Raw genomic sequence first — 22,701 nt, 5'->3', positions numbered from 1 at the left:
ATGTCATGTGTGGAATCATCTCACACAGTTAAGCCACAGTTTTGATTAAGCAGGTTAAAAACACTCTGGACAATTTGTGAAAGACATTTGGGATCCATTTGCGGCCTATGTGGAAAAACAGAATAGCCACAGGTAGAAACTAGAAAGATGCTTGCTGTGAAACTGCTTTGTGATGTGTGGATTCATCTCACAGAGTTCCCTTTGATTCAACAGGTTGGAAACACTCTTTCTGGAGAATATGCAAGGGGACATTTGGGAGCCCATTGAGGCCTATGGAGAAAAACAAAATATCCCCAGATAAAAATTAGAGAGAAGCTATCTGTGAAACTTCTTTGTGATGTGTGGATTCATGTCACAGTGTGAGACCTTTCTTTTGATTCTGCAGGTTGGAAACCCTCTTTTTGGAGGATCTGCAAAGGGCCATTTGGGATCCCATTGAAGCCTAAGGGGAAAAACTGAATATCCAAAGATAAAAACTATAAAAAAGCTTTCTGTGAGACTGCTTTGTCATGTGTGGATTCATCTCACAGACTTAAACCCTTCTTTTGATTCAGCAGCTTAGAAACACTCTTTTCAGAGAATCTACAAAGGGAAATTTGCGAGCCCATTGAGCTCTTGGAGAGAAAGAGAATATTCCCAGATAAAAACTAGAAAGAAGCTCTCTGTGAAACTTCTGTGTGATGTGTGGATTCAACACAGAGTTAAACCTTTCTGTTGATTCACCAGTTGAAAACACTCTATTTGGAGAAAGTTAGAACAGACATTTGGGATCCTAATGAGGCCTATGGGGAAAAACTGAATATCCCCAGATATAAACTAGAAAGAAGCTATCTGTGAAACTGCTTTGTGATGCGTGGATTCATCTCACAGAGTTAAATCTTTCTTTTGATTCAGCAGTTTGAAAACACAATATTTCAAGAATCTGCAAAGGGACATTGGGAGCCAACTGATGCCTCTGTGATAAAACACAACATCCATAGATAAAAACTAGAAAGAAGCTATCTGTGAATCTACTTTATGATATGTGGATGCATCTCACAGAGTTAAACCTTTCTTTTAATTCATCAGGTTGGGAACCCTCTTTTTGGAGAATTGGTAAAGAAACACTTGGGAGCCCATTGAGGCCTGTGAAGAAAAAGACTATCCCCAGCTAAACACTAGAAAGAAGCTATCTGTGAAGCTGCTTTGCGATGGGTGGATTCATTTCACAGAGATAAAACTTTATATTGACTAAGTAGGTTGGAAATCCTCTTATTGGAGAATCTGTGAAGAAACATTTCAGATCCCATTGAGGCCTAAGGAAAAAAACTGAATATCCTCAGATAAAAACTAGAAAGAATCTATCGGTGAAACTACTTTGTGATGTGTGGATTCATCTCACAGAGTTAAAACTTTTTATTGATTCAGCAAGTTGAAACACTCTTTTTGTAGAAATGCAAAGCATTGTTTCAGAGCCCATTGTGTCCTATGGAGAAAAACTGAATATCATCAGTTAAAAACTAGAAATAAACTATCGGAGAAACTGCTTTTGATGTGTTTATTCATTTCACAGAGCTAAAACTTTCTTTTGATTCAGCAGGTTGGAAATAATCTTTTTGTAGAATCTGTGAAGGGACATTTGAGAGCCCCTTGAGGCCTATGGGGAAAAACTGAATATCCCGATATAAAAACTAGACAGATGATATCTGTGAAAATGCTTTGTGATATGTAGATTCATACACAGAGTTACAAATTTCTTTTGGTTCTGCAGGTTGAAAACACTGTATTTGGAGAATCTGTGGGGGGATATTTGAAAGCCCATTGAGGCAAATGGGGGAAAACAAAACATCCCCAGATAAAAACTAGAAAGAAGTTATCAGTGAACATGCTTTTTGATGTGTGGATTCATCTCACAAAGTTAAATCTTTCTTTTCATTCAGCAGATTGGAAACCCTATTTTTAACAGTCATTGAAGACACATTTGGAAGCCCATTGAGGTCTTCAGGGATAAACAGAATATCCCCAGGTAAAAACTAGAAAGATGATATCTGTGAAACTGCTTTGTGGTATGTGGATTCATCCATAGAGTTATACCTTACTTTTGTTTCAGCAGGTTGAAAACACTTTATTTGGAGAATCTGCAAAGGGACATTTGAAATTCCTTTGAGGCAAATGGGGAAAAACCAAATATCCCAAGATAAAAACTAGAAAGAAGCTATCAGTGAATCTGCCCTTTGATGTGTGGATTCATCTCACAGAGTTAAATCTTTCTTTTGATTCAGCAGGTTGGAAACACTATTTTTAAGAATCAGTGACGAGATATTTGGGAGTCCATTGAGACCTTTGGAGATAAACAAAATATCCCCAGATAAAAAGTGGAAAGAAACTATCTGTGAAACTGCTTTGTGATTTGTGGATTCATCTCAGAGATTTAAATCTTTCTTCTGATTCAGCAGGTTGGGAAAACTCTTTTTGGAGAATCTTTGAAGTGACATTTTTGAGCCCATTGAGGCAAAAGGGAAAAAACAGAATATCCCCAGATAAAAACTAGAAAGAAGCTATCTGTGCAACTGCTTTGTGATGTGCGGATTCATCTCACAGAATTACACTGCCTTTCATTCAGCACTTTGGAAACAATCTTTTTTGGAGAATCTGTGAAGGTATATTTGGGAGCCCACTGGGGCCTATGTATAAAAACAGAATACCCCAGAAAAAAGTTTAAAGGAGCTATCTGTGAAATGGCTTTGTGAGGTATGCATTCATCTCACAGAATTAAAACTTTCTTTTGATTCAGCATGTTTTAAACACTCTTTTGGTGGATTCTGTGAAGAGACATTTAAGAGCCCATTGAGACCTATTGGAAAAAACTGAATATATCCAGGTAAACTAGAAAGAAGCTATCTGTGAAACTGCTTTGTGATATGTTGATACATCTCACAGAGTTAAACCTTTCTTTTGATTCTGCAGTTTGGAAACATTGTTTTTGTAGAATCTGTTAAGGGACATCTAGGAGCTCATTTAGGCATATGGTGAAAAAGCAAATATCCCTAGATAAAAACCAGAAAGAAGCTCTCTGTGAAACTGCTTTGTGATATGTGGGTTCATCTCACAGAATTAAACTTTTCTTTTGATTCAGCTGTTTTGAAACACTGTTTTTGAAGAATCTGCAAAGGGACATTTGGAAAAACATTTCTTGGAAAATCTATGAAGGGACATTTGGGAGCCCATTGGTGCCCAAGGGGAAAAACAGAATATCCCCAGGTAAAAACTAGAAAGAAGCTATCTGTGAAACTGCTTTGCGATGTGCAGATTCATCTCACAGAGCTAAACCTTTCTTTTGATACAACAGGTTGAAAACACTCTATTTGGAGAATCTGCGAAGGGACATTTTAAAGCCCATTGAGGCCTATGGGGAGAAACAGAATATCCCCATATAAAAACTAGAAAGAAACCATCTGTGAATCTGTTTTGCAATGTGTAGATTCATCTCACAGAGTTAAATTTTTATTTTAATCCAGCAGGTTGAAACACTCTTTTTGAAGAATCTGTGAAGGGATATTTGGGAGCCCATTGAAGCCTATGGGGAAAAACCAAATATCTTCAGACAAAAACTAGACAAAAGCTACCTGTGAAACTGCATTGCGATTTGTGGATTTATCTCACAGATTTTGACATTGTTTTTGATTCAGCAGGTTGGAAACACTTTTATTGGAGAAACTGTGAGGGGACATTTGAGAGCCCAATGTGGCCTATGGGGAAAAACCGACTATCTCCAGATGAAAACTAGAAAGAAACTGTCCATGTAATCACTTTGTGATTTGTGGATTCAATTATCAGAGTTAAACCCTTCTTTTGATTCAGCAGGTTGGAAACACTCTTTTTTGAGAATCTGCAAAAGAACATTTGGGAGCCCATTGTGGCCTATGTGAAAAACTCAACATCTCCAGATAAAAACTAGAAAGAAGCTATCTGTGAATCTGCTTTGTGATGTGTGGATTCATCTCACAGAGCCAAACCTTTCTCTTGTTTCAGCAGGTTGGAAACACTGTATTTGGAGATTGTGAAAAGACATTTGGGAGCCCATTGATGCCTATGAGGAAAAACTGAATATCCCCTGATGGGAACTAGAAAGAAGCTTTCTGTGAACTGTTTGTGATGTGTGAATTCATCTCACAGAGTTAAACCTTTCTTTTGATTCAGCAGGTTGGAAACACTGTTTTTGGAAAATCAGCAAAGGGACATTTGGGAGCCCTTTGAGGACTATAGAGAAAAATGGAATATCCCCAGATAAAAACTAGAAAGAAGCCATCTGTGAAACTACTTTGTGATGTGTGGATTCATCTCACAGAGTTAAAGCTTTCTTTTAACTCAACAGGTTGGAAGCACTCTTTTTGGAGGATCTTCGAAGTGACATTTGGGAGTCCATTGAGGCCTATGGGGAAAAAACGAACATCTCCAGATAAAAATTAGAAAGAAATTATCTGTGTTACCACGTTGGGATGTGTGGATTCATCTAATAGAGTTAAATCATTTTTTTATTCAGCAGGTTGGAAACACTTTTTTAGTAGAGTCTGTGAAGCAATATTTTGGTGGTCCATTGAAGCCTATGGGGAAAAACTGAATATCCCCAGATAAAAACTAGAAAGAAGCTATCAGTGAAACTGCTTTCTGATGTTTGGATTCATCTCACAGAGATAAAACTTTCTTTTGATACAGCAGGTTGGAAACACCTTTTTGGAGACTGTGTGAAGGGATATTTTGGAGTACATTGAGGCCTAAGGAGAAAAAACAAATATCCCCAGATAAAAACTAGAAAGAAGCTATCTGTGAAACTGCTTTGTGATGTGTGGATTCATCTCACAGGTTTAAAGTTTTCCTTTGATGCAGCATGTTGAAAATACTCTCTTTGGAGAATCTGCTAAGGGACATTTTGCAGCCCATTGAGGCTATGGAGAAAAACCGAATATACCCAGATATAAACTAGAAAGAAGCTATCAGTGAATCTGCTTTGTGATGTGTGGATTCATTTGACAGATTTCAGCCTTTCTTTTGACTCAGCAGGTTGGATACACTATTTTTGGAGAATCTGTGAAGGGGTATTTGGGAGCCCATTTAGGCATAGCAGGAAATCTGTATATGCCCAAATAGAAACTAGAAAGAATATGTCTGTGCAACTGCTTTGTGATGTGTGGATTAATCTCAGAGAGTTAAAACATTCTTTTGAATCAGTCAGTTGGAAACACTCTTTGTAGAATCTGCAAAGGGATATTTGGGAGCCCATTGAATCCTATAAGAAAAATGGAATATCACCAGATAAAAACTAGAAAGAAGCTATGTGTGAAACTGCTTTCTGATGTGTGGATTCATCTCACAGAGTTAAAGTTTTTTTTCATTCAGCAGATTGGAAGCACTCTTTTTGGAGAATTTGCAAAGGGACATTTGGGAGTTCATTGAGACCTATGGGAAAAATAGTATACGTCCTGAAAAAACTAGATAGAAGCTATCTGTGAAACAGCTTTGTGATGTTGGATTCAACTCACAGAGTTAAACCTTTCTTTTGATTCAGCAGTTTATAAAAACTAATTTGAGCATCTGCAAAGGGACATTTAAGAGCACATTTTGATCTTTGGGGAAAAACAGAATATTCCCAGATAAAAACTAGAAAGAAGCTATCTATGAAACTGCTCTGTGACATGTGGATCATCTCAGGTGTTAAACTTTGTTTTTGATTCAGCAAGATGGAAACACTCTTTTAGTAGAATATGTGAAGCGACATTAGGGAGCCCATTGAGGCCCATGGAAAAAACTGAATATTCCAAGGTAAAAACTGGAAAGAATCTATCTTTGAAATTGCTTTGTGATGTATTGATTCATCTCACAGAGTTAAATATTTCTTTTGCTTCAGCAGGTTGGAAACACTCTTTTTGGATAATCTGCAAAGGGACATTTTGGAGAACATTTTGGCTTATGTAGAGACACAAAATATCCCCAGTAAAAACTAGAAAGAAGCTATCTGTGAAATTGCTTTGTGACATGTGGATCATCTCACAGTGTTAAAACTTTCTTTTCAATCCACCAGTTGGAAACACTCTTTTTGGAGAATCTGTGGAGAGATATTTGGGAGCGCATTGAGGCTTATGAGGAAAAACCAAATATCCCCAGATAAAAGCTAGAAACAAGCAATCTATGAAACTGCTTTGTTATGTGTGGATTCATCTCACACAGTTAAAACTTTCTTTTTAATCAGCTGTTTGGAACCACTCTTTTTATAAAATCCGTGAAGGGACGCTTGGGAACGCATTGAGGCTTATGGAAAAAAAAGGAATATCCCCAGATAAAAACTAGCAAGAAGCTATCTGTGAAACTGCTTTGTGACATGTGGATTCATCTCACAGAGTTAAACCTTTCTTTCAATTCAGCAGTTTGGAAACAATGTTTTTGTAGAATATGTGAAGGGACATTTGATAGCCCATTCAGGCCTATGGGAGAAAACACAATATCCCCATACAAAAAGTAGAAAGAACCTATCTGCTTTGTGATGTGTGGATTCATCTCACTGGGTCAAACCTTTCTTTTGATTAAGCATGTTGGAATCACTCTTCTTTTACAATCTGCGAGGGGACGTTTGGGAGGCCTTTCAGGGCTATTTGGAAAAACTGAATATCCCCAAATAAAAACTAGAAAAATCTATTGGTGAAACTGCTTTGTGTTATGTGGATTCATCTAACAGAGTTACACTTTTCTTGGATTACACAGGATGTAAATATTCTATTTGAAGGATCTGTGAAGGGACATTTGGGAGCATATTGAGGCCTATGGGGAAGCCTGAATACCCCAGATAAAAACTAGAAAGAAGCTATCCGTGAAACTGCTTTGTGATGTGTGGATTCATCTAACTGATTTAAGCCTTTTGTTGGATTCAGCAAGTTGGAAACACTCTTTTTTGAGAATCTGTGAAGGTACATTTGGGAGCCCATTTTGTCCTATGAAGAAAAACAGAATATCCCCAGATGAAAATTAGAAAGAAGCTATCTGTGAAACTCCGTTATTATGTGTGGGTTCATCTCACAGATTTAAACCATTCTTTTGATTCAGCAGTTTGGAAACATTATTTTTGGAGAATCTGCAAAAAGACATTTGGGAGCCCATTGAGACCTATGGGGAAAACCAAATATTTCCAGAAAAAAAAAGTAGATAGAAGTTACCTTTGAAACTACTTTGTGATGTGTGGATTCACCTCACAGAGTTAAACTTTTTGTGATTCAGCAGTTTGGAATCACTCTTTTTGAAGTATCTGTGAAGAAACACTTCGGAGCCTATTGCAGCCTATTAGGAAAACTGAATATTTCCAGGTAAACTGGACAGAAGCTATCTGTGATACTGCTTTGTGATCTGTGGATTCCTCTTACAGGATTAAACCATTTTTTTTTTTGATTCAGCAGTTGGGAATACTCTTTTTGAAGAATCTGCGAGGAAAGGTTGGGAGTTCATTGAGACCTATGGGGAATAACAGAATATCCCCAGATAAAAACAAGAAAGAAATTATCTGTGCAACTGCTTTGTGATGTGTGGATTCACCTCACAGAGTTAAACCTTTCTTTTGATTCAGCATGTTGGAAACCCTGTTTTTGCATGTTCTGCGAAGAGACAGTTAAGAGCCCATTGAGGCCTAGGGGAAAACCAAATATCCCCAGATAAAAACTAGAAAGAAGATATCTGTTAAACTGCTTTGTTTGTGAGGATTTACGTAACGAGTTAAAACTTTCTTTTGACTCAGGACATTGGAAACACTCTTTTTAGAGAATCTGCAAAGAAACATTTGGAAGCCCATTGCTGCCTATCTGGAAATACCCAATATCTCCAGATGAAAATTAGATAGAAGCTATCTGTGAAACTTCTTTGTGATGTGTGGATTCATCTCACCGATTAAAGCTTTCTTTTGATTCAGCAGGTTGGAAACTCTTTTTAGAGTATATGTGAAGGGACAATTTGATGCCCACTTAGACCTATCAGGAAAACCAAATACCCCAAATAAAAACTAGAAAGAAGCTATCTGTAAAACTGCTTTGTGATGTGGGAATTCATCACACAGAGTTATAACTTTGTCTTGGTTCAGCTGGTTGGAAACACTCTTTTTGTAGAATTTCTCAAGGGACATTTTGGAACCCTTTGAGGTCTATGGGGAAATACCTAATATCCACAGATAAAAACTAGAAAGAAACTATCTGTGAAACTGATTTTTGATGTGTGGATTCATCTACTAGAGTTAAAACTTTTTTTTTTTATTCAGCAGGTTGGAAACACTCTATTTGAAGAATCTGCAAAGGGACATTTGAAATCCCATTAAGGCCTATGAAGAAAAAATGGAATATCCCCAGATAAAACCTGGAAGGAAACTATCTGTGAATGTGCTTTGTGATGTGTGCATTAATCTCAAGTTAAACTTTATTTTGATTAACCAGGTGGAAACACTCTTTTTGGAGAATCTGAGAGCTGACATTTGGGAGTCCACTGAGGCCTATGGGGAAAAACAGAGTAGCCCCAGATAAAAACCAGAAAGCATCTAAATGTGAAACTGCTTTCTCATGTGTGGATTCCTCTCACACAGACAAACCTTTCTTTTGATTCAGCAGGTTGAAATCGCTCTATTTAAGGGATCTGTGAAGGGACATTTGGGAGCCCATTGAGTTCTATGGTGTAAAACAGAATATCCCATATAAATACTAGAAAGAAACTATGTTTGAAAATGCTTTGTAACGTATGGATTCATCTCACAGAGTTTAACTTTTCTTTTGATTCAGCCTGTTGAAACACTCTTTTTAGAGAATCTACAAAGGGACATTTGGGAGCTCATTGGGGCCAATGTGGAAAAACAGAATATCCCCAGGTAAAAATTAGAAAGGTGCTATCTGTGAAATTGCCTTGTAATGTGTGGATTCATCTCCCAGGTTTCATCCTTTCTTTTGATTTAGCTAGTTGGAAACACTCTTTCTGGAGAATCTGCAAAGGGACATTTGGGAGCCCATTGGGGCCTATGGGAGAAACTAAATATCCCCAGATAAAAATAAGACAGAAGCTATCTGTGAAACAGCATTGTGATGTGTGGATTCAGCTCAAAAACTTAAAAGTTTCTTTTCATTTGGCAGGTTGGAAACAGTCTTTTTGGAGAATCTGTGATGGGACATTTTGGAGCTAATTGAATCCTAAGGGGAAAAACTGAATATGCCCAATTAAAAACTAGAAAGAAGCTATCTGTGAAACTGCTTTGTGACATGTGGATTCATGTCACAGAGTGAAACCTTTCTTTTATTCAGCACGTTGGGAAACACTCTCTTTGGATATTCTGTGAAGGGACATTTTAGAGCCCACTGAGGCCTATTGGGAAAAACTGAATATCCCTAGGTAAAAACTAGAAAGTAGCTATGGGTGAAACTGCTTTGTGATGTGGAGTCATCTCACAGAGTTAAACCTGTCTTTTGATTCAGAAGGTTGAAAATGCTCTTTTTGGAGAATCTGCAAAGGGACATTTGGGGGCCCATTGAGGGCTACGTGCAAAAACCGAATATTGTCGGAAAAAAACTAGAAAGAAGCTATTTGTAAAACTGCTTTGTGATGTGTGGATTCATCTCACGGAGTTAAACCATTCTTTTGATTCAGCAGGTTGGTAACACTCTTTTTGGAGTATCTGCAAAGTGAAATTTTGGAGTCTATTGAGGTGTTTGAGAAAAAACGAATATCCTTATATAAAAACTAGAAAGACACTATCGGTAAAACTGCTTAGTGAAGTGTGGATTCATCTCACAGAGTTAAACCTTTCTTTTGATCCAGCAGGTTGGAAACACTATTTTTTGTGAATCTGTGAAGTAACATTTTGGAGCCCATTGAGGCCTATGTGGAAAAACCGAATATCCCCAGGTAAAAACGAGAAAGCAGCTATCTGTGAAACTTCTGTGTGATGGGTGGATTCATCTCACAGAGTTAAATGATTCTTTTGATTCAGCAGGTTGGAAACACTCTTTCTAGAGAATCTGCAAACGGACTTTTGGGAACCCGATGAGGTCTATCAAGAAAATTTAATATATCCAGATAAAAACTAGAAAGAAGCTATCTCTGAAACTGCTTTGTGATGTCTGGTTTTGTCTCTCAGAATGAAACCTTACCTTTGATTCAGCAGATTGGACACTCTCCTTTTGGAAAATCTGTGAAGGAACATTTGGTAGCCCATTTGGTAGCCCTATGGGGAAAAGCTGTACATTGTCATTCTTAAACTAGAATGAATCTATCTGTAAAAGTGCTTTGTCATGTGTGGATTCATCTCACAGAGTTAAAACTGTCTATTGATTCAGCATTTTTGAAGTACTCTCTTTGGAGAATCTACAAAGGGCATATGGGGGCAATTGAGGCCTATGAATCAAATTGAATATCCCCAGATCAAAACTAGAAAGAAACTCTTTGAAAAAGCTTTGTGATGTGTGGATTCATCTCACTGTGTTAAACCTTTCTTTTGATTCAGTGGGTTGGAAATCTATTTGGGGAGAAACTGTGAAGGGATATTTTGTAGTGTGTTGAGTCCTGTTTGAAAAAATGGAATATCCCCTGATAAAAACTAGAAGTAAGCTATCTGTGAAACTGTTTTGAGATGTGTGGATTCATCACAAAGAGATAAACCATTCTTTTGACTCATGATGTTGCAAACACTCTTTTTGGAGAATATACGACTGGACATTTGGGAGCCCATTGAAGCCTAAGGGGGAAAACTGAATATTCCCAGATAAAAACTAGAAAGAAGTTATCTGTGAAACTGCTTTGTGTTGTGTGGATTCATCATCAAGATTTAAAACTTTCTTTTGATTCAGCAGGTTGGAAACACTCCTTTTGGAGAATAGGTGAAGGTATATTTGGAAGCCCATTGAGGGCTAAGAGGAAAAACAGAATATCCCCAAATAAAAAGTACAAAGAATACATCTGTGAAACTGCTTTGTGATGAGTGGATTCATCTCACACAGGTAAACCTTTCTATTGATTCAACAGGTTGGAAACACTGTTTTTGTACAATCTGTGAAGGGACATTTGGGAGCCCATTGAGGCCTACTGAGAAAAAATGAATATCCCCAGATAAAAACTAGAAAGAAGCTATCTGTGAAACTCCTTTGTAGTGTGTGGATTCATCTCATAGAGGTATATCTTTCTTTTGATAAAGCAGGTTGGAAACATTTTATTTGGAGAAGCTGCGAAGGGACATTTGAAAGCCCATTGATGCCAAAGGGGGAAAACTGAATATCCCCAGATAAAAACTATAAAGAAGCTATCTGCGAATCTGCTTTTTGATATTTGGATTAATCTCACAGAGTTAACCCTTTTTTTTTAATTCAGCAGGTTGGAAACACCCTTATTGAAAATCTGTGGAGGGAAGTTTCAGAGTCCATTGAGGCCTATGGGGAAAAAATGAATATTCCCAGATAGACTAGAAAGAAGCTATCTGTGATATTGCTTTGTGATGTGTGGTTTCATCACAAAGAGCTAAACCTTTCTTTTGATTCAGCAGGGTGGGAAACACTTTTTTTATAGAATTTGCAATTGGCTGTTTTCGAGCTCCTTGAGGCCTATGAGGAAAAAGAGAATATCCCCAGATAAAAACTAGAAAGAAGCTACCTGTGAAACTCCTTTCTGATGTGTGAATTCATCTCACAGAGTTAAACTTTCCTTCTGATTCATCAGGTTGGAAAAGCTTTTATTTTGGAGAATCTGTGAAGGGACATTTCAGAATCCATTGAGGCTGATGAGGAAAAACAGAATATCCACAGATAAAAACTAGAAAGAAGCTGTCTGCAAAACTGCTTTGTGATGTGTGGATTCATGTCAAGTGTGAAAGTTTTTTTTTTTTTTTTTAATTCAGCAGGTTGGAAACTCTCTCTTTGGAGATTCTGCAAATGGACTTTTTAGAGCCCATTGAAGCCTACTGGGAAAAATCTAGTATCCCCAGATAAAAACTAGAGAGAATCTATCTGTGAAACTGCTTTGTGATGTATGGATTCATCTCACAGAGTTAAACCTTTCTTTTGATTCAGCAGGTTGGAAATGCTGTTTTTGGAGAATCTGCTAAGGGACATTTAGGAGCCCATTGAGTCCTATGTGAAAAAAACAAATATCCTCAGATAAATACTAGAAATAAGATATTTGTGAAACTGCTTTGTGATGTGTGGATTCATCTCACTGAGATAAACCATTCTTTTGATTCAGCAGGTTGGAAACACTCTTTTTGGACTATCTGCAAAGGGATATTTGAGAGCCCATTGAGGCATATGGGGAAAATCTGTATATCCTAATATTAAAAGTAGAAAGAAGCTATCTGTGAAACTGCTTTGTGAAGTGTGGATTCATCTTACAGAGTTAAACCTTTCTTTTAATTCAGTAGGTTGGAAGCACTCTTTTTGGAGACATTGTGAAGGAATGTTTGGGAGCCCACTGAGGCCTATGTAGAAAACCCAAATATCCCAAGATAAAAAAAACTAGAAAGCAGCTATCTGTGAAAATGCTTTGTTATGTGTGGATTCATCTCACAGAGTTAATCCTTGCTTTTGATTCAGAAGGTTGGAAACACTCTTTTTGGAGAATCTGTGAAGGGACATTTGGGAGCCCATTGCAGCCTATGGGGAAAAAAGGAATATCTCCATTCATAAACTAGATAGAAGCTATCTGTGAAACTGCTTTGTTATGTGTGGATTCATATCACAGAGTTAAACTCTTCTTTTGATTCAGCAGGTTGGAAACACTCTTTGGAGAATCTGCAAAGGGATATTTTGGAGCCCATTGAGGCATATGAGGAAAACCTAATATCCTCAGATAAAAACAGACAGAAACTATCTCTGAAACTGCTTTGTGAAATCTGGATTCATCTCACAGAGTTAAACCTTTGATTCTACAGGTTGGGAACACTCATTTTAGAGAATCTACAAAGGAACATATTAAAGCCCATTGAGGCCTGTGGGGAAAAGCCAAATATTCTCATTCATAAACTAGAATGAAGCTATCTGTCAAGCTACTTTGTCATTTGTGCATTCATCTCACAGAGTTAAAACTTTCTTTTGATTCAGTATGTTGGAAACACTCTGTTTGGAGAATCTACAAAGGGCATTTGGGAGCCAGTTTGAAGCCTATGCATCAAACTGAGTATCCTCAGATCTAAAATAGAAAGAAGCTATCTGTGAAACTGCTTTGTGATGTATGGACTCATCCCACAGTGTTAAACCTTTATTTTGATTCAGCTAGTTGGAAAACTCTTTTTGAAGAATCTGTGAAGAGACATTTGGAAGCCTATTGATGCCTATTAAGACAAATGGAATATCCTCCAATGAAAACTAGAAAAAAGCTATCTGTAAAACTGTTTTGTGATGTTTGGATTCATCTCACAGAGGTAAACCTTTCTTTTGATTCATCAGGTTGGAAACAGTCTTTTTGGAGAATCTGCAACTGGGCTTTTGGGAGCCCATTGAAACCTAAGGGGAAAAACTGAATAGTCCCAGTTAAAAACTAGGAAGAGGCTATCTGTGAAACTGTTTTGTGATGTGTGGATTCATCTCACAGAGTTAAATCTTTCTTTTGATTCATCAGGTTTGAAACACTTCTTTTGTAGAATCTGCAAAGGGACATTTGGGAGCCCATTTTGGTCTATGTATAAAAACCAAATATCCCCAGATAAATACTAGAAAGAAGCTATTTGTGTAACTGCTTTGTTATGTCTGGATTTTACTCACAGACTTTAAACATTTTTTTTTTTATTCAGCAGGATGGAAACAGCCTTTTGGTAGCATCAGTGAAGAGACATTTGGGAGCACATTGAGGCCTACAGCGACAAACTGAATATCCCCAGATAAAAGCTAGAAATAAGCTATCTGTGAAACTGCTTTGTGATGTGTGGATTAATCTCACGAAGTTAAATCTTTCTTTTGATTCAGTAGGTTATAAGCACTCCTTTTGTAGGGTCTGTAAAGGGCCTTTTCTCAGCCCTCTGAGGCCTATTATGAAAACAGAAAATTTCACAATAAAAACTAAAAAAAAAAACATCTGTCTGTGAAACTGCTTTGTAATGTGTGGATTAATCTCACAAAGTTAAATCTTTCTTTTGATTCAGCAAATTGGAAACACTGTTTTTGTTGCATCTGTGAAAGTACATTTCAAAGCCCACTAGGCATATAGTTAAAAACCAAATATAAAGAGAAAACTCTGGGAATAAGCTATCTTTGAAACTGCTTTGTGATGTCTGCATTCAGCTCACAGTCTTAAACATTTCTTTTCATTCAGCGGGTTGGAAACATTCTTTTTCTAAAATCTGGGAAGGGATATTTTTGAGCCCACTGAAGTCTATAGTGAAAACTGAATATCTTGTAATAAAAACTAGAAAGAAGTTATCTGTGAAACCACTTTGTGATGTGTGGATTCAGCTCACAGAGTTAAACATTTCTTTTGTTTCAGCAGGTTGGAAACTCTCTTTTTGTAGCGTCTAAGAACCAACATTGAAAAACCCACTGAGGCCTACAGTGAAATCCAAATATCTTTCAATAAAAACTAGAAAGAAACTATCTGTGAAACTGATTGGTGATATGTGGATTCAGCTCACAGAGTTAAATCTCTCTTTTGATTCATCAGGTTGGAAACACTCTTTTGTAGAATATGTGAAGGGACATTTCAAAAGGCACTGAGGCCTGTAGTGTGAAACAGAATATCACACAATAAAAACTAAGAAGAATGTATCAGTGAAACTGCTTTGTGATGGATGAATTCAGCTCAGAGAGTTAAACCATTCTTTTGATTCAGCAGTTTGGAAAACCTTTTGGTAGAATCTGCAAAGGGACATTTCAAAGTGCACTGAGGCCTACAATGAGAAAAAGAATATCCTACTATAAAAATTAGAAAGAAATATCTGTGAAACTGCTTGTGATGAATGAATTCAGCCCACAGGATTAAACCTTTCTTTAGAATCAGCAGGTTGGCAACACACTTTTTGTAGATTCTGTGAGAGGATATTTTGGAGCATACCGAGGCAAATAGTGAAAATGGAATATCCCACAATAAAAACTACAAGGAAGATATCTGTGAAACTACTTTGTGATTTGTGGATGCAGCTCATAAATTAATACTTTATTTTGATTCAGTAGGTTGGAAACACTTTTTTTGTAGAATCTGTGAAGTGACATTTTGGAATGTGTGGAGGCCTATAGTGAAAACCTGAATATCCTGTGATAAAAACTAGAGAGAATTTATCTGTGAAACTGCTTTGTGACGTGTAGATTCAGTCCACAGAGTTAAACCTTTTTTGTTTGTTTGTTTCAGCAGTTTGGAAACACTCCTTTTGTATGTAGAATCAGCAGAGTGACATTTCAGAGCACAGTAAGTCCTATCATGAAAAACAGAATATCTCGAGATAAAAACTAGAATGAAGCTATCTGTGAAACTGCTTTGTGATGTCTGCATTCAGCTCACAGAATTAAACCTTTCCTTTTATTCTGCAGTTTGGAAAAACATTTTTTTTAGAATCTGCAAAGAGACATTTCAAAGCCCACTTGGCCTATAGTGAAAAACCTAATATCCCACAAAATGTTATGTGTGAAACTGCTTTTTAATGTCTACATTCAGCTCACAGAGTTAAACACTTCTTTTGAGTCATCAAGTTGGAAAAACCCTTGTTGTATAAACTGTGAAGGTACATTTCAAAGGGCCATAAGGCCTATAGTGAAAAACTGAATAGGCTGTGATAAAATCTTGAAAGATGCTATTTGTGACTGCTTTGTGATGCCTGCATTCAGTCCACAGAGTTAAATCTTTCCTTTTATTCATCAGTTTGGAAACTGTTTTTTGTAGAATCTTTCAAGGGCCATTTTGGAGCCCACCAGACCCTTTGTGAAAATCCTAATATCCCCAGATAAAAACTGGAAATAAGCTATCTGTGAAACTGCTTTTTTATGTGTAGTTTCATCTGAGTTAAATCTTTCTTTTGATTCACCAGGTTGAAATCTCTCTTTTTGTAGAATCTGCAAAGGGACATTTCTGAGTGCAGTAAGCCCTAAGTGAAAAACTGAATATCCCTCGAAAAAAGCTTAAAAAATTACCTGTGAAACTGCTTTGTGATGTCTGCATTCAGCTGACAAATTTAAACCTTTCTTTTTCTCAACCAGTTTGGAAAAACTCTTTTTGTAGAATCTACAAAGAGGCATATCAGAGTGCAGTGATTCCTATTGTAAAAAAAAAATGAGTATCCTGCAATAAAAACTAGAAACAAGCTGTCTGTGAAACTGCTTTGTGATGTATGGATTCAGCTAACAGAGTTCAACCTTCCTTTTGATTCAGCTGGTTGGAATCACTTTTTAAAAAATATGCCAATGGATTACATTTATTGATTTGCGTATATTGAACCAGGCTTGCATCCCAGGGATGAAGCCCACTTGATCATGGTGGATAAGCTTTTTGATGTGCTGCTGGATTCAGTTTGCCAGTATTTTATTGAGGATTTTTGCATCAATGTTCATCAGGGATATTGGTCTAAAATTCTCTTTTTTGGTTGTGTCTCTGCCTGGCTTTGGTATCAGAATGATGCTGGCCTCATAAAATGAGTTAGGGAGGATTCCCTCTTTTTCTATTGATTGGAATAGTTTCAGAAGGAATGAGAGCCAAAGACAAAAACCACATGATTATCTCAATAGATGCAGAAAAAGCCTTCGACAAAATTCAACAACCCTTCATGCTAAAAACTCTCAATAAATTAGGTATTGATGGGACGTATTTCAAAATAATAAGAGCTATCTATGACAAACCCACAGCCAATATCATACTGAATAGGCAAAAACTGGAAGCATTCCCTTTGAAAACTGGCACAAGACAGGGATGCCCTCTCTCACCGCTCCTATTCAACATAGTGTTGGAAGTTCTGGAGAGGGCAATTAGGCAGGAGAAGGAAATAAAGGGTATTCAATTAGGAAAAGAGGAAGTCAAATTGTCCCTGTTTGCAGATGACATGATTGTTTATCTAGAAAACCCCATCGTCTCAGCCCAAAATCTCCTTAAGCTGATAAGCAACTTCAGCAAAGTCTCAGGATACAAAATCAATGTACAAAAATCACAAGCATTCTTATACACCAACAACAGAAAAACAGAGAGCCAAATCATGAGTGAACTCCCATTCATAATTGCTTCAAAGAGAATAAAATACCTAGGAATCCAACTGACAAGGGATGTGAAGGACCTCTTCCAGGAGAACTACAAACCACTGCTCAAGGAAATAAAAAAGGACACAAACAAATGGAAGAACATTCCATGCTCATGGGTAGGAAGAATCAATATCGTGAAAATGGCCATACTGCCCAAGGTAATTTACAGATTCAATGCCATCCCCATCAAGCTACCAATGCCTTTCTTCACAGAATTGGAAAAAACTACTTTAAAGTTCATATGGAACCAAAAAAGAGCCCGCATTGCCAAGTCAATCCTAAGCCAAAAGAACAAAGCTGGAGGCATCACACTACCTGACTTCAAACTATACTACAAGGCTACAGTAACCAAAACAGCATGGTACTGGTACCAAAACAGAGATATAGATCAATGGAGCAGAACAGAGCCCTCAGAAATAACGCCGCATACCTACAACTATCTGATCTTTGACAAACCTGAGAAAAACAAGCAATGGGGAAAGGATTCCCTATTTAATAAATGGTGCTGGGAAAACTGGCTAGCCATATGTAGAAAGCTGAAACTGGATTCCTTCCTTACACCTTATACAAAAATCAATTCAAGATGGATTAAAGATTTAAACGTTAGACCTAAAACCATAAAAACCCTAGAAGAAAACCTAGGCATTACCATTCAGGACATAGGCGTGGGCAAGGACTTCATGTCCAAAACACCAAAAGCAATGGCAACAAAAGACAAAATTGACAAATGGGATCTAATTAAACTAAAGAGCTTCTGCATAGCAAAAGAAACTACCATCAGAGTGAACAGGCAACCTACAAAATGGGAGAAAATTTTCGCAACCTACTCATCTGACAAAGGGCTAATATCAAGAATCTACAATGAACTCAAACAAATTTACAAGAAAAAAACAAACAACCCCATCAAAAAGTGGGTGAAGGACATGAACAGACACTTCTCAAAAGAAGACATTTATGCAGCCAAAAAACACATGAAAAAATGCTCATCATCACTGGCCATCAGAGAAATGCAAATCAAAACCACTATGAGATATCATCTCACACCAGTTAGAATGGCAATCATTAAAAAGTCAGAAAACAACAGGTGCTGGAGAGGATGTGGAGAAATAGGAACACTTTTACACTGTTGGTGGGACTGTAAACTGGTTCAACCATTGTGGAAGTCAGTGTGGCGATTCCTCAGGGATCTAGAACTAGAAATACCATTTGACCCAGCCATCCCATTACTGGGTATATACCCAAAGGACTATAAATCATGCTGCTATAAAGACACATGCACACGTATGTTTATTGTGGCATTATTCACAATAGCAAAGACTTGAAACCAACCCAAATGTCCAACAATGATAGACTGGATTAAGAAAATGTGGCACATATACACCATGGCATACTATGCAGCCATAAAAAATGATGAGTTCATGTCCTTTGTAGGGACATGGATGAAATTGGAAACCATCATTCTCAATAAAGTATCGCAAGAACAAAAAACCAAACACCGCATATTCTCACTCATAGGTGGGAATTGAACAATGTGATCACATGGACACAGGAAGGGGAATATCACACTCTGGTGACTGTGGTGGGGTGGGGGGAGGGGGGAGGGATAGCATTGGGAGATATACCTAATGCTAGATGACCCGTTAGTGGGTTCAGCGCACCAGCATGGCACATGTATACATATGTAACTAACCTGCCCAATGTGCACATGTACCCTAAATCTTAAAGTATAATAAAAAAATAAAAAAATAAAAATAAAAATAAAAAAATAAAAAAAATAAAAAAATAATAAAAAAATAAAAAAATATGCGAATGGATATTTCAGAGCACTGTAAGGCCTTTAGTGAAAAACTGAATATCTCACAATAAAAATATAAAGAAACTATCTGTGAAACTGCTATGTGATGTGTGCATTCAGCTCAAAGAAGTAAACATTTCCTTTGATTCAGCAGTTTGGAAACATTCTTTTTGTAGAATCTTCAAAGGGACATTTCAGAGTGCAGAAAAGCCTATAGTGAAAAACCGAGTATCCTGCAATTAATACTAGAAAGTATCTATCTGCAAAACTGCTTTCTAATGTCTGCATTCAGCTCACCAAGTTAAAGCTTTCTATAAACTCAACAGTTTGGAAACAGCCTTTTTGTATGATCTGTGAGGGGACATTTCTGAACCTACTAGGCCTATAGTGAAAATCAGAATATCCTGCTATGAAATCTAGAAGGATGCTACCTGGGAAACTGCTTTGTGATGTTTGGATTCAGCTCTCTCATTTACACCATTCTCTGATTCAGCAGTTTGGAAACACTCTTTTTGTAGAATCTGTGAAAGGACATGTCAGAGTGCAAAAAGTCCTATAGTGGAAAGCTAAATATCTGGCAATAAAAACTAGAAAAAATTATCTGTGAAACTGCTTTGTGATGTGTGGATTCAGCTCAAAAAGTTAAAATTTCTTTTGATTCAGCAGTTTGAAGAAACTCTTTGTAGAATCCACGAAGAAGAAACATTTTGGAGGGCATTGAGGCCAAAAGAGAAAAACTTAATATCCTCCAATAAAAACTAGAAACAGACTATCTGTGAAACTGCTTTGTGATGTGTGGATTCAGCTCACAAAGCTGAACTTCCATTTTGATTCAGCAGGTTGAAAACACTCTTTTTGCAGAAACTGTGATTGGATATTTGAGTGCATAGTAAGGCCTATAGTGAAAAACTGAGTATCCCTAGATAAAAACTAGAAAGAGTTTATCTTTGAAACTGCTTTCTGATGTCTCCCTTCAGCTCACAGGGTTATACCTTTCCTTTGATTCCACAGTTTGGCAGCACTCTTTTTGTAGAAACCACAAAAGGACTTTTCAGAGCCCACTAGGCCCATGTTAACAACTGAAAGAAGCTACCTGTGAAACTACTTTGTGATGTGTGGATTCAGCTCACAGAGTTAAACATTTCTTTTGTTTCATCACGTTGGAAACACTCTTTTTGTAGAATCTAAGAACTGACATTGAAAAACCCACTGAGGCCTACAGTGAAATCTGAATATCTTTCAATAAAAACTAAAAAGAAAATACCTGTGAAACTGCTTCATGATGAGTGGATTCATCTCACAGAGTTAAACATTTCTGTTGATTTGACAGGTTGGAAACATTCTTTTTGGAGAATCAGTGAAGGGAAATTTGGGAGCCCATTAGGGCTTATGGGAAAAAAAATTATCCCCAGATAAAAACTAGAAAGTATCTATCTGTGAAACTACCTTGTGATGACTGCATTGAGCTGACAGAGTTAAACCTTTCTTTTCATTCAGCGGTTTGGAAACACACTTTTTACAAAATCAGCAAAGGGACATTTCAAGGGGCATTGGGACCTATAGTGAAAAACTGAATATCCTACAATGGAAACTTGAAGGAAGCTATCTTTGAAACTGCTTTGTGATGTGTGGATTAAACTCACTATGTTAAACTGTTCTTTTGATTTAGCAGTTTGGAAAAAATCCTTCTGTAGAATCCGCAAATTGACTTTTCAGAGCCCAGTAAGGACTGTAGTGAAAAATTGAATATCCCTAGATAAAAATAGAAAGAATTTATCTGTGAAACTGCTTTGTGGTGTCTGCATTTAGCTCACAGAGTTAAAACTTTCTTTAGATTCAGCTAATTTCAAACACTCGTTTTGTAGAATCTGATAAGAGACATTTTGGAGAACAGTGAGACCTGTAGCAAAAAAAAAAAAAAAAAATCCTGTGATGAAAACTAATAAGAAGCTATCTGTGAAACTCCTTTTTCATGTGTGGATTCAGCTCACAAACGTAAAACTTTCTTTTGATTCAACAGCTTGGAAACAACCTTTCATTTGAATTTCTGAAGGGACGTTTTGGAGCACAGTGAGGCCTATACAGAAAAACCTAATATCCTGCAATAAAAACTAGAAAGAATCTATCTGAGAAACTGCTTCATGATGTCTGAATTCAGCTCAAAGAGTTAAACCTGTCTTTTGACTCAGCAGTTTGAAAACACTGTTTCTGTAGAATCTTCGAAGGGACATTTTTGAGCCCACTAGTCCTCTGGGGAAAAATCGAACATCTGTGAAACTGCTTTGTGATATCTGCATTCAGCTCACAGGGTTAAGCCTTTCTTTAATTCATGAGTTTGCAAACATACTTTTTGTAGAACCTGCAAAAAGACATTTCAGAGGACACTAAGACCTATAGTGAATAACTGAACATCCTGCAATGAAAACTTAAAATAACTTGTCTGTGAAACTGCTTTGTGATGTGTGGATTCAGTTCACAGAGTTAAAAATTTCTTTTGATTCAGCACTTTGGAGACGCTTTTTTGAAAAATCTGCAGATGGACATTTCAGAGAGCAGTAAGGCCTATAGTGAAAAACTGAACATCACACAATAAAAACTAGAAAGAAGCTATCTGTGAAACTGTGTTCTGATGTGGGCATCCAGCTCACTCTTTTTGTAGAATCTGCAAAGAGACATTTGGCCCCAACTTGGACTATGGTGAAAAAAATGAATATTCCACAATAAAATATGAAAAAATGCTATCAGTGAAACTGCTTTGCTATGTGTGGATTCATCTCACAGAGTTAAACCTTTCTTTTGATTCAGCAGTTGGAAACAATCTTTTTGTAGGATTTGCTGATGGACACTTTGGAGCAAGCTAAGGCCAATAGTGAAAAACTGAATATCCTGCAAAAAAAAAAAAAAAACTACAAAAAACTTTACTGTGAAACTGCTTTGTGATGTGTGCATTCATCTCAAAGAGATAAACCATTCTTTTGATTCAGCAGTTTGGAAATATTCTTTTTGTAGAATCCACATAGAGACGTTTTAGAGAACAATAAGACCTATAGTTAAAAACTGAACATCCCACAATAAAAACTAGAAAAAGGTTATCTGTGAAACTGCTTTGTGATGTGTGGATTCATCTCACAGAGTTAAAACCTTTTTATGATTCAGTAGTTTTGAAACTCTTTTTGGAGTATCTGTGAAGGGACATTTCTGAGGGCATTGGTGCCTGTAGCGGAAAACCAAATATCCTGTGATAAAAACTTGAAAGAAGCTATCTGTAAAACTGCTTTGTGATGTGTGAATTCAACTCACTGAGTTAAACCATCCTTTTGATTCAGCAGTTTGGAAACACTCTTTTTGCATAATCTGTGAAGGGACATTTCTGAGAGAAGTAAGGCCTATAGTGAAAAACAGAATATCCTCACAATAAAACTAGGAAGAATGTATTTTTGAAACTGCTTTGTGATTTCTGCATTAAGCTCACAGCATTAAATCTTTCTTTTGATTCAGCAGTTTTGAGACACTCTTTTTGCAGAATATGTGAAGGGACATTTCACAGCACAGTAAGGCTATAGTGAAAAACCAAATATCATGCGATGAAAACTAAAAGGAAGCTATCTGTGAAACTGCTTTGTGATGTGTGGATTCAGTTCATAGAGTTAAACCTTTCTTTGGATTCAGCAGTTTGGAAACACTCTTTTTGTAGAATCTGCTAAGGAACATTTTGAAGCACAGTAA

General features: G+C 37.0%; 1 pseudogene; it reads left to right on the top strand.

Moving 5' to 3' along the window:
- Nucleotides 1-4,442, top strand: part of LOC134728460 (uncharacterized) — a 46,243-nt pseudogene extending 41,801 nt beyond the window's left edge.
- The last annotated feature ends 18,259 nt before the right edge of the window (nt 4,443-22,701 follow it).

This window comes from Pan paniscus, chromosome 10, assembly GCF_029289425.2.
Source record: "Pan paniscus chromosome 10, NHGRI_mPanPan1-v2.0_pri, whole genome shotgun sequence".
NCBI classification, from domain to species: Eukaryota; Metazoa; Chordata; class Mammalia; order Primates; family Hominidae; genus Pan; species Pan paniscus.
Note: the sequence above shows the minus strand (reverse complement) of the source record. Positions and strands in the feature narration are given on the sequence as shown.